Genomic DNA, 19,770 nt, shown 5'->3' on the forward strand with positions numbered 1-19,770 from the left:
TCACTGGATTTAAACCATCTTTGATGGTCATCTCTAAAAGCTTTAAAAATTCAGTCATTAAGAATGCCTAAATGAGGTCATATGCGTTTACACTAAATCTCTGGCTGACATAAACAAGTATGCCTAAATATGACATTTATGCATATAACTTATAGTATTCTGTAACTATGCACCATAAATGGTGTCTATGCCTATGATATGACTGTTCTCCTTCTCTGTGAACACCCTCATGCATGTAATAATTAAAAGCCCAACATGTCTATGTTTTAACCTCATAAGGACTGCATCAGGGTCTATAAAAACTGGCAATCAAAAAATATATAAAACAATATCCCCTTATTTTTCAAAGCTGGCTGCCATTGTGGTGATGTCCCTGAAGCCCATAGGGATTTAAAAGGCTTCAGGACTTTTGATGCATGGCAGCCGCTAACGGGGCTTTGTAAAAGAGGGGGGTATGTTAGTACATTCAAATAAATGATCCAGTAATCAGGAAAACTCCTCAGTCAGGAAAACTCCTCAGTCAGTTCATAGCAGATAACAATAAAAAAAGCTAGATCAGTAATCTAGATTATAGCAAATAAAATAGATATCACTCAAACTAGATAGAGATTTTACTTCATTTGGAATGGTAGAGCAGGCATTCGCTGCTTGAAAAGAGAACAAAGACACAAACCTTGCTTTTAGTGTAAAGCCATTGGATTTCGGACATCATAACCAGTGGTGTAGCTTTTTAGCTTCTCCGGCGTGAGCAGCATGCCCACATCGGTGTCGGTTCATCCTTTGATGTCACATCCTAGGTGCGGGTCCTCGAAGTGACATCAGAGAGAGTGCTGACGCCGACGCGGGCAGCAACCTCGCACCGGGGAAGTAAAAAAGTATGGAGAAGGCAAGGGGCACGCACGTGTGGCATGGAGAGGAGCGGGAGGAGGGGTGTCGGAGAGGAGGAGTTGCACTCTTAGGAGGACCACCTCCCCCCCCCCCCCCACACCTCTTACTACGCTACTGGCAAGCAAATAACCTGTATATAAGATGACTCATATATTTAGGTTTCATGCCATTCAAAATTTTGCATATCAAACAGTACACATGAATGCTTGTGTTCACAGATTACATAGCCAATAAATAGGAGGCAAAATACTGCTATCTAAATTCAGCTTGTTTTAGATTGACACCAACAGGTTAACATGTGCTGTGTCGTTGGGAACAGCTAGGGCAAAACCATTTGAGTCACCTACTTTACATCTATTCTTTAGCACTTAAAAACTTAGCTAAATTTTACATTATAGTCCTCACAATTAAATCTATAATGAGATTCTGAAACAGTGTTGAATTTAAGAGAGGAATATTCTGTTTCTGTGCTCTTTGGATTTCAGAATTCATAAAACTGAAGGTTAATCATGTGCTATTATTAGTAACTTTTTTCAGTCCCTTTTCAAAGGAGCACTCAGCTAACACAAGACCTGATAATGCACCGTTTCTCTTGTCATCTTCCATTCTCTCCTTTCATATCTACCAAACAAATGGACCTGCATTTTTTTGTGCTTTTGTGTTTATTTTTCACTCCTGAACAACTGTTAGGGCAGTCTTTTCATATGAGTGGTGGTGAGGATATATGAGAGACAGTGGCTGGCACTATGACTGCTCTGGTCAACTAGGCCAGTGGCAACATCGACAATTAAGCCAAAAATAGATTTTTAATTTTGTGTGAACTGGAGAATGGAACGTGGAATGTTAATCCACAGAAAGGGAATCAACAGAATGACCTCTTGAAAAAGAAATTCTAGAATCAGATTTAAGGTGCTTGCAGAATTCATACATAATATGCACAAAACACCTATCAATCAGTTTCTTTGAACAATACTAGGTAATATAAAGAAATAAAAAAAAACAAAAAAAACAAACAACAACTAAGGAAATAAGGTAATATATTTTTTAATTGGACTAACTCAATGCATTTTTATGATGAGCTTTCAAAGGTAACCCTTCTTCAGATCAGAAGTAAACAAATTTTGAGAAATATCTGGGCTTCCTTTCCCACTACAAAGATATTTAAAACTGCTCTGCTACCTCATGTCACTTCAGGCAAAATCATGCTCATGCCTAGCCTTGGGCGAGCTTAAAAGTAGTAGTAGTACATGCCTCCCTAGGCTCACAAAAATGCCTACAATGTAGGCGGCCTGCCTCGAGTTGTTAAAAAAAAACCAACAACATGTGTCCCGATTGGCTGGTTAGACAGCGGTATGACGCCTACCACTGTCTACAACGGAACGCTATTTATAGAATTTGCCCCTATGTGCATAAGGGCTAGCAGGGCACCTAAGTGTTATTCTGCAAGGGCACTAAGTGGAATAGCGTGTAAATGCAAGAGGCATATGCAGGTATATATGTGGGCAATCGGCCCCCACTTATAACTTATAGAATATTATAAGTTGCATTCATTGGAGATAATATAGGATATGTTGTTTCATGTAATTAGCAAATGAAAATGAGCTTTAAAAAAACAAAATATTGTGTGTTTTCATTTGCCATCAATAGAGTGCACTCTTCTGAAAGAATATGCTCTCTTTGTTTGAAAGAGTACAAACTCTTTCAGAAAGACTTTGCTCTATTTCCTAATGGTCCAATACATATGTGAAAATACAAGGTCTGAGAAAACAGCAAGGCAGTTTGTAAAATCCAATATGGTTATCAAGAAAAAGAACAGACTGGATGAAATTTGCAGGCTTTATTCATTACTTAAACTCCCAGGTTTAACACCTACATAAATGACAAGGCCAAAAGAGCTAATCTGGAGGGTTTTTTTTAAGTGCTTGGAGCTTAACAAAAAACAGCTTTAATTATTTTTTTCATTTTTGGACATTTTTGGACACATGCACTAGGGCTGGTAGAGCTGAAACACCAATGGGCAAACAGAGAGAGAATGGGTTAACAGCCAAGGACGTTAGATGAAGAAAATTCACTAGAAATCACTGAAGTTCTGCACAAAGAAGCATTGGCCTAATTCTCTTTGATCTCTCCAATTACTTTTTCTGTGCCTGTCTCTAATATAGATTGTGTGCCTATTCTAATTATTAGTACCAGGAACAATTATCACATTGGTTTTCATAACCTAGGCCATCCTCTTTATTTGGGCCCTGTCTTCTTTTACTTTCTGTCATATGAGTGATGGCTGGAAATGGATATTATAGGCCCAAATTTCCCCAGTCTGGTTATGGGCAGATTTTGGGCATATCTCCTTCTTACTAGATAAGGAATAACCATGATTGGCCAGGTGTGGGCATGAGGCCTAGCTGGTTAGGATGATAGACATCTTGGTGTCATTCTGCCCCATCTTGCACATCTGAGCTTACCTCATCTATAGTCCAGTCCAATTAGTGGCACCCATAAAATTGGGTTCTGGCCTTGGGAATGACAAACACCTGTGTGTGATCTCATTATAACAGAAAAGTGTTACCTTTACCACATTAGTTTGCAAAAGTATAGTTATGATTTATATGAGAATACTGACGCTTAAAAGAACAGAATAATTTTATTTCCCCTGAAGGTTAGGAAGGCTAATTGACATTTTTCATTGTGGTTTATGGAAGCAGAAACATATAAATTCCTGACTATTTTGCATATTCTGGAGGACTCCTGTTAATGCTCTTGTGAGCCCATGTTGGCTGGCATTTTAGAACTTCCTAAGTATGTCTTTTCTGTGTGTATACAATTCTGAATGCTTGTGACTGTTGAAACATCTCTCTTTTCTTTTTGTGTTTTTACAGCTTTGAGTGCTTGGTGAGATGTCTCTCATTCCTGCATCTTTCTATCTGTGTGTTGCTGTCTGGAGTTAGGAATTGGACTTGCTGATTTCATATAGAGCTCTCTCTCTCTGTAATGTATCATATAATTTTAAACATCTAATTTTATGTTTTACATCTTGCAATCTTACCCCCCTCCCCTCCCCCACACTCTTTATAAAGCTGTGTTAAAATTTTTTTATCACCAGCTGTAGCGGTAAAAATTCCAGCGCTCATAGAATTCTTATGAGCATCGGAACTTTTACCGCCATAGCCAGTGATAAAAAAATGCTAACGTGGCTTCAGAAAAGGAGGGGTTAATTTTACCTCATTTAGGCCCCCTTTTATCATGCCATGGTAGAGCGTTTTAGCGCCAGTCAGCGAGGTAAATGTTCTGATGCTCATTCAGTTCCTATGAGTGTTGTAGCATTTATCTCGCCAGCCAGTCTTAAAATGCTCTACCATGGCTTGATAAAAGGGAGCCTTAATACTTATGGGGGTTCTTTGACTAATCGATTTAGCATGTGCTAAATGCTAAGGTGTCCATGGAATATAAAGGGGACCTTAACATTTAATGCATGCTAATCAGTTAGCATGCCTTCGTAAAAGGACCCCATGTTTTGTTATGCATTATTAATGATTGTTTGTTTATAACTGTGGTTTGATTCAAACTATGTGATTTCATGTTTATTTATATAGTTTTATGTAATTTTTATAGGTTGTGTTGGACCCCTGATGCAGGCAGACTTGCCGAAACACAGCTCAAGTTGAGTTTTGTTCCAATCTGATGTACAGTATATGTTGGACTTTAATTAAAGTATAATTGCCAACTTGATATCGTCAATCATCTCTGCTCTTTTTTGGTTTTATTAAAATTAGAGCATGGCCATGAATTCAGAAAATGGAAAAATGGCCCATTTTCTAGCTGCAAGAAAAGTGGCCTTAGGGTGAGAAAGAGCCACATCAGAGGCGCACTAAGACCACTTTTTGCCACAGCTTAGTACAAGAGGGGTATGCACAGCCTGAGCTCTTTCACTGATACTTGAAGACTATAGTTCAGTTTCAACAGGCAACAGAAGGAATGCAGATATTCAGTGCCACAGTTTGGAACAAATTTGTGTTTGAAGGAATGTGCTGGGTAGCACTGTGATTCCATGGGAAACCATGAGACCAACTTAAAAATCATTTTTGGGAAAAAAAAATGCAAATGATTTAGTTTAGGTACATATAAAAGAACAATAAGCTATTTGGGAAAAGTTGTTATGCCAATGAAAAAAATGTGGGGTTTTTTTATGGAGGGAGGGAAGCATATATTTCTTTGTTGTTACAAATGGAAAATGCCATGTTTAGTACAGCTTTTAGTGAGGGGACATTTAATCTAAGGATTTTAATCAAAATCCCAGCAGGATATACCATGTAACTAATATCCCGCACTGCTACATTAAGCACTTGATAATGGCTAAATTGGAAGGTAGGCTGAAAAAAAACATTAGAAACTCAGCTGTACTTAACCAAAAGTGTATAAGTGAAAAATACAACTACCCACAATGATTATTTTTAAGTAGAATAACATACCAGGTCATTAACCTGTCATGTCTTTGTAACCTGAATATACAAAGTTAAAACTGAACTTGAGGCAGACTAGAAATGCAGTATGAAGGAACTTTTCATAAACCTTTTATCCAGATAAATGACTATTTATTCAGGTAATGTTTTTTGTTTGTTTTTTGTAAAAACTGTCTGCACTATCCCCCTCTTGTACTGAGGCACACTAGCCGATTTAGCGCACGCTAAACGCTAACGTGCCCACAGAATATAATGGGCATGTTAGAATTTAGCACACGCTAATTTGGCTAGCGCGCCTTAGTAAAAGGATGCCTAGTTTGCTATCCCGCCTTTTCAAAATTACAAAGCGGCTTTACAGCGATAAAAAGTAAAAACAGCTAAAAGAATACGTTATTCAACAACAGATATAATTTTACCCACATTTTGAAACTCACATTTCAGACCTATGTTAGAATTATGAGAAGCAATTATGCGTAATTTTGTATTTTTAAACGTTTTCTCCAGGGCTGGCTTAAGGCATAAACCAGGTGAGGCACTGGCCCAAGATGTGAAAAGCCTGTCTTCCTGGCTGAGCCTTCATAGTGGTGAGACTATAGAAACACAAATATGTTGGCAGATAAAAGCCAAATGGCCCATTCAAGGCTCCTTTTACTAAGCCACGTTAGGGCTTTAACGCGCAGAATGGCGATCGCGCTAAATTGCCCCGCGCGCTAGACCTTAACGCCAGCATTGAGCTGGCGTTAGTTCTAGCCATGTAGCGCGGGTTTAGCGTGCGCTAAAATGCTGCGTGCGCTAAAAACGCTAACGCAGCTTAGTAAAAGGAGCCCTCAGTCTTCCCATCCGCAGCATCCACTATCTCCTTCTCTCCCTAAGAGATCCCACGTGCCTGTCCCTTTGCTCTCACAAAAGCTGGCTTTGGGCATCACAACATCTTGATCCAGCCCAGATGAGCACTGATTTTGCTAGAAAGAGAATCCACAAATAAGCAGGTGAAAATCTCTTTCAGTAATTTCTCTTTGAGCAATTTGTAAACTTGCCTAGGGAGCTCATTTTCAAAAAAGAAAAAACGCCCAAAAAGTGGCATAAAGGGTCAGATGAATTTTTTTTTTTTTTTTTTTGCCAAACTCTTCCAATCCGCTATTTCGGAAACCTATTTTCTAGACAGATTTCTATGCTGTTCTTCTACAGTTCATCTAAATCTCAAGGGGGTATGTTAGAGGCATGGTATGGGAAGGGGACAAGGGTGGGCTTATGACTTGGACAATTTTCAACCATAATTAAACTTTTAAGAATATATCCAGGTCACAATTTGGATGTCTGGGGATAGACCTGTTTTAATAACAAATAAGTGCCAAAAAAGGTAATCAGACTAACCAGATGACCACTGGAAGGAAGTAAGCATGATCCCCCCACAATCCCCCAGTGGTCACTGACCCCCTCCCACCTTCCAAAGATGTAATTGAAACAGTACATTCTGCTTGTATGATAGCTTCAGATGTTATGGCCAATGCTAATACAGCAACAAGCAGGATCCTGGCATAGCCTGGTAGGGACTCCATTCTACTAACTACAAAATTTATGGTGGAATATGTGAGCCTTCCAAACACTATTCTAATCCCACTCTGCTTATATAAAGGGGACACCTGCAGGCATTAGGATTATTGGTGTGGTGGCCAGTTTTGTTCAGTAGGTTTTAGAGGGTTCACCAAGATCTTTTATGTGAAGTTCACTTCAGTGCCCCCTAAGGTGCCCCACTGCTATGCTGGGATGTCTGTGTGGCCAGTCTACTACAAAGGTTGGTACCTCATGCATCCCCTGGGTAATTCCTTGCACTTTTCATTTGTATAATGTTTCTAAATGGTTTCTAAATGGTTCAGAAAGATAGACTGAGAACAAACACATTCATTTTCGAAAAAACAAGATAAACATTTTGCAGTTTTGAAAATGGGCATGTTTGGTACTGGTACATGAAAGATCTAAACTTGGATTTAACGTCATATCGAAAGAGGCCCTCTACATTTGTTTTCTTTCTTTTTCTCGTTTGTCTTCTAACCTCAATTACTCACTTTTATGTGACTTTTTTTTTAGGACTTTTTCAGACTGATGACTACCATCCAATTTAAGCAGTGGCGTACCTAGCATATGTGACACCCGGGGCCCATCATTTCTTGGCACCCCCCATCTGTACGAAAAACATGATTTTTAGTAACAAGCCACACGTAACACATGAGTACCTAGGAAAAGGCAGCATCTTACATACTGCAGTGAGCAGTACAACATCAATACACCCATTGTAAAACTAAACAAGCCAGATTAGTACAGATCAATCCTACACCATCAATTCTAACAGAAAACCATGTCTTTCAAACACACAGAACACAGAAAACACCTTCGCCTAATATGGAATATGTCATCACAATCTAACCCCTCCCCCTTTTACAAAACTAGTGTGCATTTTAGCCACAGTGCTAACAGCTCTGACACTCTTAGAATTCTGAGCATCAGAGCTGCTACCACCACGACTGGCGCTAAAAAACACTCCACAGTTTTGTGCCTCTCTCTTTCTCCCCCCTTCCAAATTGGTCTGGCACCCATCTTCTTTTCTCTGCTCCCCCCATAGTCTGGCATCTCTGTCTTCTTCCCTGCCAGCGTTTTCTCCCCACTCTCTCTTCCCTATGTCCTTTCAGTGTCCTCCCCACTCTGTCTTCCCCATGTGCTTTCAGTGTCCTTCTCCCACCTCTGTCTTCCCCATGTCCTTTCAGCGTCCTTCTTCCCCCCTCTGTCTTCCTCATGTGCTTTCAGCGTCCTTCTCCCCACTCTGTCTTCCCCATGTGCTTTCAGCATCCTTCTCCCCCCTCTGTCTTCCCCATGTGCTTTCAGCTCCTTCCCTCTCCTCTGTCTTCCCCATGTGCTTTTCAGCATCCTTCTCCCCCCTCTATTTTACCCATTTCCCTTCAGCATCTTTTCCTCTCCACCCCACCTTTCCTCCCTTTCTCTCTCCCTGCCCCTTACCTTCATGGCACTTCCCCCCCCCCCCCCGCGGACAACAGGCCCGGTCCGACAAATGTCCCTGCCCTGTGGCCGGCGACGTCTAAACTGCCTTCGTACAGCAGCCAGCTGCTGTATGGCTGCCGTAAAGGTTGTCTCTGATGCAACTTCCGGTTGCATCAGAGATGACCTTTATGGCAGCCACACGCAACTCCAGCTGCTGTAAGAAGGTAATTTAGACTCACGGCCACGAAGGTAAGGTGCAGGGAGGGAGAAAGGGAGTTGTTTCAAATTCACCGCTGAATTATCCGGACCTGGCTGGCTGTGCACCCCCCCTAAGCCTGCACCCAGAGCGGACCTCCCTCCCCCGTCCCCCCTTGGTACACCATTGAGTTTAAGTATGCATTTTCTGCCAGATTCTCTAAATCAGGGGTAGGGAACTCCGGTCCTCATGATCCGTATTCCAGTCAGGTTTTCAGGATTTCCCCAATGAATATGCATTGAAAGCAGTGCATGCAAATAGATCTCATGCATATTCATTGGGGAAATCCTGAAAACCTGACTGGAATACGGCTCTCGAGGACCGGAGTTGCCTCCCCCTGCTCTAAATGGTGCCATTTTTGGCAGCAGCCTTAAAAAAAGCTGCCAATCGCGTGTCATTCATGTGATGGCGTGCTGTTTAGAGAATTGTGCCTTCGGTAAAGATAGGCACTGGAAATGTAAGCCAAGGATTTTCAAGGCCTACATTTACGGCACCTACCTTTGACATGAATCATGCCCATGTAGGGACTTTATGGCACCTAATACCACTTCCACGATTAGCCATGCCTATAGTGGCATTAGGCAGTAGTAGGTACCTCTGGTGGCACGATTCTGGCACTATTTAGGTGCCAGTAAGCGCTTTGAATTTTCATTTGTGGGTATCATGTATAGAATTTCCTCTTTTGTATTTATTTTTACTATTTTTATATTTGACACCTTTTTCATATATTATTCATTGGTCATTTTGCAACATATTGGTGAATGATTGCTATAATTTATTATAAATTTTATTTATTTTCAAATTTCTATTCTGCTTAGAACCTAAGCAGATTACAGTAAAACAGACATAAAAATTACATATCAACTTAACAACAATTGCAAGTCCTATAAAATCTTACGACAGTCTGTCTCCACAGTTTTCACTTCCACGATTACCTTAACTCTAATAGAATGCTTGCACAAACAAATGAGCCAGGCAAGCAATTCCATAACTGTGGACCTGCCATTGTTATTGCTGACATCTGTGTTCTCTTATAATGTGTTTCTCCAACAGACTCAATTGACAGTTTCATTGCTGACTGTGATTTATTCATTGATTTATTCATTAATTTTATAATTAATTTTACTTTTAACTTATATATTTAGGGTTTTATATTTATGCATCACTCATCAATATTTTGTGTGCTTGGACTACAACTTTGGACTAATTAGCCACAGGAAATGAGATGAAGGAATTTAAAACTTTGTTGTTTCAGCAGGAGTTTGAGAAGGTACAATCCAGTAAATTAGAAAGTAAGATCTTTCTAATTCTGAAGAAGAAATTGGAGCTATGATATTATATCTTGTGTCTGTTTTAGAAATTATGTATGTTAACAATTATAATCTGATTATAATATCTGAAATTGTCCAGAATATAAATGATTTAAATAAATAGATATGTATATTTTTTAAATTTTGTTATAGGACACCCAAAGCAGGCATAGCGCTGAAACATGGCTATGTCAGGTCAGTCGATAGTCTTGGACATTTAGACCTGCGGTCACCTTTTTGTTCTTTGCCATTTTTGCTTGTCTGTCCTTGATTATACTTGTTTACATCCTTCTTAGTTTGGATTTAAATACTTACAGAGCACAAAGGCTTTACTTATTACTTTAGTGAAAGGATTAAGAGTCAAGTCAGGGCTGCTAGATGGTACTTTTACAATTTGATCTCAGTTGCCTTCAAGACAGTACATCACATCTTATTACTATTAAACTTTAGCGAGATTAGAATCTCTGACATAGTCCATAATTGGTTTAGTGATTTTTTTTTTTTTTTTTTTGATAAATAGATGTTAGCTTGTAACTAAGAATGAGGAATTATCTTTCTCCTGACAACCACCTTGTGAAGTTCAGCAAGGTTCCCCACTTTTGCCCATTTTATTTAATGCTTACTTGAATTCTTTGGGCAAATTATTATTAGGGAAGAGTAAACATCTTTATCCTTATACTGAGATATCTTTGTTGATTTAAATCAAACTTATATTAGGATAAAAATTGTAATAATCGGGTATGAATGGACACCTCTACACATTCATTAAAGTGAGACACTCTGGTTTACTAATTCTTTAGAAAAGCCATGGGCCAAGATACGTAATCCACTGTTAGTGGAGAAAATCTTCAAAGTTCTTTGAGTATCATGGATGTATTTGTTAGACATGTCTCTATTTGTTTGCATTTTTTTTAAAGATCTCTTTGCTCTATTAGTGTAAATATTGATACTTTCCCAGCTAGATTATTGTAATGTATTACAGTATATGCTGGAATTTCTGACGTTAGCAAAGAGGCTCCACTGCCTACAAAATATTGCACCCTGGATACTTAAAAGGTATGATAAGGCAACTCCTTTGCTAATATAATATCTCTGGCTGCCAATTCAGGCTCAAATCATATTTAAGGTGTCTTGTATTGTTTATGAAATCTCTCAAGGTTAATCTTCAAAATATTCGATTTATTTTTGTAGGCATGCTGACATCAGATCATACCTATCTCACATTGGATCAATATTTCTTAAATTTCCGTTATGCTAGAGGTGTGTGGTAAAAGCAGCTAGCTTAGCAAAGTGTGGACAATTTCCTAAAGGTCTATAAGCCATTATTAAGTTGGCCTTGGGAAAAGCCAGTTTATTTCTAGGATAGACAGCATAAAATCTGTTTTACTGTATTGGGATTTTGCCAGGTACCTGTGACCTGGATTGGCCATTGTTGGAAACAGGATACTGGGCTTGATTGACCTTCACTCTATCCCAGTTTGACAATGCTTATGTTCTTAAATTACTATATGATGCCACCTATATGTATGAATGGCAGACTTTGAGTCCTAATGGACTGAATGCTTAAATCAAATGGTTTCAACTTTAAAATAGTGTCAGTGGTGATAGGTAGGAAAGAGAAGGGTTCTGTCCAATTGCCTTTCCATTTGAATAGTGATATCAGCACAGAGGAAGTTAAAGGGCTCTAGTAAGTGAGTATATGTTTGAAGGTAACAGTCAGTGGTCTGTAAGTCCCCCATGAGATTGAAACCGAAACAATGTATTAAGGTAACATTATTTAATAGCATAGGGTTGTAATTAGATATGTAGGCATGGGTGACTGTATGGTGTAGTTTCATTAAGTGTGTGTTGAGAGTATTTATGTTTTGTTATTTTATTTTAGTGGCCCCTGCTGATGAAGTGTGATAGCGAAACTCGAGTCGAGGGGTGCTACATGGGACAAGCTTCAAATTTAAGAATTTGATAAGTTCAGACATGTGAGAGCCAATATATCAAACGCCCACCAAGTGAGAAGTGAACACAAGATAAGTGCTGATTATAAATTTTTGACTCAAGTCAGCTTTAGAAATTTTAAGTATTTTCTTGATGGCTGGGATTGTGATTGTGTGCTATGATAATCCCTGTGGCAACCTATGCTTTGAATATATAGGCAGATTGGTGGGTGGGCTGAGCACTCCACATCACATTATTTTAAGTAATTGTGTTGTAAATTATTATAATATGCTTCATCTTATGAATATAAAAGCTGATTGAAATTTATACCTCCTCCTCCTTTCTCCATCTCGAAAAATAATATTGTCATCTTTCCAGTCTCCTCTGTTTGCAACCTTAGTGTCGTCTTCGATTCTGACCTCTCATTTTCTATGCATATCCAATAAACTTCTAAGGCCTGTCACTTCTATCTCTACAACATCACCAAAATTCACCTCTTCCTCTCTGAGCACACTACCTGAACCTTTGTCCATACACTCGTAACCTCACACTTAGATTAATGGTATCATTGATTCATTGGTCCCTCTAGCTTTAAATTCTTCAAGATCCTCAAGTTGCAGAATTATCCATATATTTAAACTTTATTTTCCCACTGTAAAAGGTGCCAGATCTATCAGTAAAATTGTTCATTCCCTCCCCTATTTATTAACAGCAGTTTGGAACGATCTACCTTCTCAAGATTCTGTCTATCCTTTCAAGTTTTTGAAAAATCCTGAAACTACTCTGTTTCAACGTTTTTCTAGCAGATAAGTTCACTGTATATTATAAGAGTTAAGAGACCTCCGGACTGCCTGGGAGGGGGGCAAGGGGGAGAAAGAGGCAAGGTGGAAGGAGGCAAGACCACCCAAAAGTGGATGCTGTGCCTCTGTGTTAAGCCCAGAACAACAGCTGAATATTGACACTATCTGGGTACTTCTTGGGCCTGCCCTTACTCTGCTCCAAACCCATCACCTTAGTATACGGACAGTGAAATTATCAGCCTGATAGTATCCATAATTATCCATCTCCCTGGCATCCTGAGGACCTGTTCTGACAGGTTACAGTTCAAAAAAATGTTAAAGATCAAACTGTATGTAAAGGCTTTTTTTCTAAAATCTTGTAACTTGAACTGTGATCATTGTGTTATAATTCAGTGAAGATTGACAACATATAATTTCCTCTAGTTTTTGAGGTTACCTCTAGGGGTTAAGTTTGTATGTGATTATACTGTAATTGAAAGTGTTATCCATTTATGCTGTCTTGAACTATTGTGAATGTTTCGTTTTGTTAACCGCCTAGTTATAGGTGGTCTAGAAATTTTAGAAATAAATAAATAAATCTATGTTTCCACAGTGGCATAGCACTATCACCCTGCCTTCCCCCATACCTCTTTAAATGTTCACCAGCGCAAGCAACTTCTGCAGCCTGCTGTTCACGTCAGCACTGGTTTTCCCTCTGACATCACTTCCTGGGCCCATAAGCAAGAAGTGATTTCAGAGGGGAGCTAGGCCAGCAAGAGCAGCAGGCTGGAAAAGTTGCTTGCACCAATGAAGATTTAAAGAGGTACCGGGGAAAGGGGGGAGAAGGAGGATGTGAACATGGGAGGGGAAGGGAGGGTCTGAATGTAGCTTGGGGGGGTGGATAGATGCAGGCGCCTCCACCAAGACGGCACCCAGAGCGGTCCACCCTGCCCCCCCCTTACTATGCCACTGAGTTTCCATAAGTTTATGGACATAGAAGTTGCATTTTTAGTGGCTGCTGGTGAATGTATAACTTCTTTTGAATATAGGGCATTGGGCTGAAAAAATTTGTAACAAGTTCTAATTTAATCTGCCTTCTCCTTGGCTACGGACTTCTAGACTGATAGTGAAATTATATCAATTTTAGTTCACATTTATTAAATGGGTTTTTTTCACTCGATTTAGAAGAGGATTCAAACCTCTAAACTAACTGACGTGACTGATACACATTACCTTCTGTCCTCAGAAATGAGAAAGAACAGCATTATTTCCCTTTTCTTTGCAGATCACAGATGCTACACTGAAAATGTCACAGTTGTATAGCTCAGAGGAAGCTGGAATCATTGTAATTTATACAGTTTTATGTATTAAAAAACAGGAAAAGCAGTTAGGATACCTGTCTCTAGAACAGCAGCACCTAGGACGGGAAATCCTAGTTTCCTTGCTATCTCTGCATTTGGGACAGCAGGGACACAAAGGCGCACTACCAGAAGCAGGACTGGCCACTGTGAGCCAACATCTCTGTGGGGAGAAACAACATCAAATGGGAACCACTGGTGGATGCCTTGAAGTACCGATGTCATCACTGTACATCAAATTGGGCCTAAAGAAGCAATTTGTCTAGATGATTTGTCCTGCGCATTCAATTTAGTGGACCATACCCTTTTATTGAACACGTTGAGTGAGTTAGGCGTAACAGGGAATGTACTGTTGTGGTTCACAGGATTTTTGCTAAAAGGATCATATCAAGTAAAGATGAAAGGGGCATTGTCAAATAAATGGTCAGCTCAATGTGGTGTCCCACTAGAGTCGCCTCCATCCTCAGTTTTGTTTAATGTATAGTTAAGATCATTAGGAGTTAAGTTGAAATCCATGGTAATGGAAGTGTTGAGTTATGCTGATGATATTACAGGAAATTGAGATTTTGTCCTAGAACAAATAATTGTGTAGATACAATTGATTAATAGATAAAATCTCACAAATTAAAGAATAGGAAAAAACCCAAATACCTTCTTTTGGCCCCTGATAGAAAATTGTTTATTCTGGGGATTCATTTGGATAGTTAACTTTCAATGGAAGTATAAGTTAATAATGTAATTAAAAGTTCACGTCTAGTATTGAAAAAATTGAGACAAATTAGAAAGTATATTGATTCCTCACAACTCGCTTTAATTGTTCAGGCACTGATACTCTCCAAATTAGATTATTGCAGCTCAGTATATGCAGGCTGTACTAGATCTTTGATTAGAAAACTGCAAGTTATTCAAAGCACCGCAGCCAAACTTATTTTTTCTGCTGGAAAATATGGCCATGTGACACCATTGTTGGTCACTTTACACTGGATGCCTGTGGAGGCCTGAATTAGGTTTTAATTGTGTATCCTAATGTTTAACATCTTGTGACAAACCCATGGCCAGCTTTGTCCCTGTGACTGATTAAAGCAGAACACGGTCCCTGATCAGGAGAGCTAACCAGGTTAAAAGCAATGAGATAGAAATGGCTGACTACCCCTCAGACAGTGAGGTAGAGCAGGAAAGGTATGAGCCTAAAGTTATTCAGCAGAAAGTACCATACCAGTATAAAGATCCCAGAAAGCCTACTAGGACTTTTACTGAGAAGTGGAGATCTGGTCCTGCAGGGTATTCACACTATCGTCAGCCTAGGAGAAACCAACTTTATTTCCCTAGGGATTTTCAGCCTAACCCCCCTCCTAGGAGAGAAGGGTGGGACTAAGACACACTTTAAAAGCAGAGCCCTGAATCACAGTAGAGGAGAGATGTGGGAGACGGGGGAGACACAAGCAGCAAGGGAAGCAAGGCATGCACCCTAGGAGGAGTGCAGCCAGAAAGGTGAGGGAAGGAGTCTCTCCCTTCCACCTCACAACAGTGAAGATGTGGTAATGGCTGAGGACTCACCTAGTCTGGGTCCAGCTACTGAGGGCCTGTTGGAAGCTGTAGGGGTGTTTCTTTATTCACACCTGAAGGTTAGGCCTCTCTGATGTCATAAAGCCTGAACCATTGTCTGCCAGAATCATTCCAGCCTGAACCATGCAAGAAGAGAAAGAAGAAAACATCTTTGCTGTTTATGATGCTTGATGCATTCTGGGTATTTACCAGAACTGTATTCTATTCAAGGACATCCAGCTATGTCTACATGCTCAGCCTGTGTGAATCTTGGGGGAGGCATTGCTCCTGTTCTGTTCTTATCTAACAAAGGTGCCTCTGTTACACAGCCTGTGCGAGACTCTATACAGAATGGCTATTCATTCAAGTTCTGTTTCTGGATTGGTCTTGAGAGGTCATTTAACGAGAACCAAGTAGAGGGTGCCTAATTATTGATTAGTCTATGTTAGGATGTAAGGAAGCTTGCATCTTATCATAGGTTTCTCTGCACATCTTCTATAATAATTAAGACCTGAAAAGTTACCTCTTGTGACTCTTTGCCTGAGAGAGAGAAACCGTACTTTTATCCAGATCTGGATTCCATCACATAAAGGAAACCTTGGCTGCCAACCTAATTTACAGCTGTTCCAGTGTCTATCAGCCTTTGTTCCTGATCAAAGAATTCATATCTTCTGCACTGAGAAGACGACTTCCATCTCCCTGATTCTGTGCTAAGGCCTAATCGGATAGTGAGAATAAGGAAATTATCTATAATCTCAGCTGGGGTTAGATAGAATTCTTTTATAGTATGGGACAGGGAAGTGAAGTACTCTGGGGTGATAAGCTATATTTTTAGTTGCTGCTAATCAGGAATTATTATTATAAGGAATTATTTAGTGTGTAAGAAATAGTTTTGCTTATTTACTTAGGGATTATTGTGTAATAATTATGTAATGAGATATATGTATGTACAGAGACATTGTGAACAATAATTAGTTATTATTTACTGCTGGCTTGTGAATTATATTTTTATATTTCTAATAAAATTCTTCATATAGCCTTGGTCTCTATTCTTAGAATAAACTGGCAAAATAAAAACTTGAGTAAGGAGTTTATGGTTTCCCCTAGAAAACTAAGAAACACGTAACTTGTTTATGTTACACTAATTAGTACATCCATAAATCTACCTACAAAGCTGAGGCTATGAACAAAATTGAATGGCCACAAGGAGCATGCTGTATTCCTGAAGGGATGGAAGTTAGTCACTAAGCCAAAGTAAAGAAAAGGGTCTGTGTTTGTTCACTGGAAGTACGGAGGTTTGAAGCTTGCTGACTCTGCAAGCAGAGACTAGCTGACCCTAATTAAGCAAACCAGGAGAAAAGCTTCTCCGTTCTGGGACTTTTGTTGTTTTGTTTGCTAAGAAGCGGTGCAGTTAAACTTATTAAGTAGCTGTGATAAAAACCTCTATAGCAAGTATACTGTGCCTGTAACACCCTGCTGTGCCACGTGGCTGATAAAGCTCAGCTGTTGCTAATAAGATCCTTAAGCAAACAGAGTTTAGAGTGGAGCAGAGCTGAAAGCAGGAGCAGTAAAATCAAGTCAGCAACAGGAACCCCAGAACTGAGGTTTGATTTTACTCTCTCACTTTGGATACTTTGTTTGCTGTTCATGTTTTGTGTTTTCCTTATGGATTTATTTTCATGGCATTGTTGAACTGTGAAATCATTTGCCACTTACCTGCACCCTGGTGAAGAGGACTGCTTTCTAATATAAAGTCCAGGGGAGATACATGGAATGCCTACCTGAACTATGGTCATTTTCTGACACGTATTTGAACTATTTTTGTTTGTTCCTGATTTATGCATTATAAGACTAAGGCTGACGGTGCTCAGCCAATGTACCAAAATAAAGCTTAATACTTTTTGATTTAACCAAGCTTGGTTTGGATTGGACAATTGGTTTGGATTAGACAATTTTCTGAAGGAAAAGGGGATAGAAGGGTGTAGATAGAGGGCTAGTATACAGGTTCCGGACCTGATGGGCCACTGCGTGAGCGGACTGTTGGGTATAATGGACCTCAGGTCTGACTCAGCAGAGGCACGGTTTATGTTCTTATGTTCTTACGGTTTGCTTCTCCCATCTTTTGATATGTATTACTGTCTCAGTGTGGCCTGGGCAGACTAGGCAGGGACCTAGGTCTGCTTGAACCTGCAAGGCCTTCCTCTTTCCTGAGGAAGCCACGCCGACAGGCCGGAGTAACACAGCGCTAAGCTGCCTGCAAGTCTAGGCAGGGATTAGCCACGAGATAATCTATAATGGTTGGGCCCCTCAATACTTGATTCATTTGTTTCACCTTCTTTTAAAGCATTAAACCCCCCTTTTACTAAACCACAATAGTTGTTATTAGCACAGGGAGCTCCGCTGAATGAGCATCGGGAGCAGCATGGAGCATTCAGCGTGGCTCTCTGCGCGAATAACCGCTATCACAGTTTAGTAAAAGGGGGGTAAGTTATAATTGTAGGAATTATCCCCCCCTTTTTTTTATAATGCCACATTAGGCCTTTTTATTGCTGGCCACGGCAGTATTAGCTTTGATGCTCATAGGAATTCTATGCGTGTCAAAGCTAATACTGCCATGGTCCACGATAAAAAAAAGCCCAACATGGCTTTGTAAAAGGAGTCCTGTATGAAGTTAAATTATCCATTGGTTAAAGAAGTGAAAAACAAAACAACTGTTTCTTATTTCCTATATCAAGCAGTTGTAACAAGGAATAATCTTCTATTAGAGGTGAGGTAGATCTGTAATCTTATTTTTAGAGAGATGATTAAATCGATTCTATTTGAGGAATATCTATGCTGAAGATTTTGTTGGTAGGACATGACTAGCTCTGAATTAGTCAAAAAATCAAAGGGAACATGAAAAATACTATATGGCATAAACAATAGGGAGTGAAAGCGTGAATATTAATCAAAAATAACACATCTCGGCTCAACTATTCCCATGTTTCCTGATGTGCCTAGAGAAACACAGAAAAGAAGAAAAGATTTTCTTAGCTATAGGCCTAGGTTTTGAACCTAGGCGCTTTTTCTGTTTCAAAATTTCCTGCAAAATTTTTTCTTTTTCTTGTATCCCAGTGGTGGACTAAATAATAAGTAATTAATCTTTAGTTTTTTGATGTTGTGTCTAGTATATTTATACTTGATGGATATTATTTCTAAATCCTTCATGCAAGTATGTTGACTTGTTTATTGTAAAAAGTTTTGAATAAAAATAATTTTTTAAAAAACCCATATTCCTCAAAAATAACAAACTTGCTTATAATAAAGCTTTACATATGGTAGGATTAGCTCAGAGACACTTCAAATCACTCCAATAAAGCTTAATTTATGGAAAAAACACTTAGCTGTAACATGGTCCAAAGAACCATGTTATAGCTAAGTGTTTTTTCACAAATTAAGCTTTATTGAAGTGATTTGAAGTTCACCAATTTTTCATAATTTAAAATTAAAAAGCTAAAAAATGTGGAGGATATCAGCATTTGACATTTCTTCTATCTCTGTGTATATATTGTTCTCCATGTTCAGCGTCTCCCTTCTCTATGTCTCCTTTACGCCCCTTTCTAGTTCCCCTGTGCCCATCTCCCTGCCTTCATCTCTTCATTCTATGACCCCCTCCCCCGTGTATAGTATCACTCCTCTATATCCCCCATCCAGCATCTTCCTTCTGCATTCTTATTCTCCCCATGTCTAGCCATCTTCTCTCTGTGTCTATATACCCTCCCTTGTCTAGCATTATCCCTCTGTGTAGCACCCCCATGCAGCATTCCCTTTTATCTCTGTTGCTATGCTCCCATCCATGCCCACCATTTCCCCTCTTTTTGTATATCTCCATGTGTCCTGCTTTCCCCCTCTCTTATTCCCTTACACAAATGTGTCTCTCACACTTTCTCTTTCCTCCCTCCACTATGTTCAATATTTCACTCACTCTTCCTTCATCCCCTTGGTTCAGTTTTCCTTTCTTTCCTTCTCTCTCTCTTCTTCCCTGCAGGTCCTGCATCTCTATCCCCTCCATTCAGCACCCAGGTGTGGGTCTGGTATCTCTCCCTTCCCTCAAGCTCCACTCCACTCACCACATGCGCCCAGCACCTGTTTCCCTTCTTCTCTCCCCCCAAATCCCCAGACCAGATCCACTAACTGTCTCCCTTCCCTTCAGCTCCAGTCATCCAGCAGCCCAAGCAAACCCCTCCCTCCTTTGCGGATGCAGCAGCAGCC

Source organism: Geotrypetes seraphini, chromosome 7, assembly GCF_902459505.1.
Source record: "Geotrypetes seraphini chromosome 7, aGeoSer1.1, whole genome shotgun sequence".
Classification (NCBI taxonomy): Eukaryota; Metazoa; Chordata; class Amphibia; order Gymnophiona; family Dermophiidae; genus Geotrypetes; species Geotrypetes seraphini.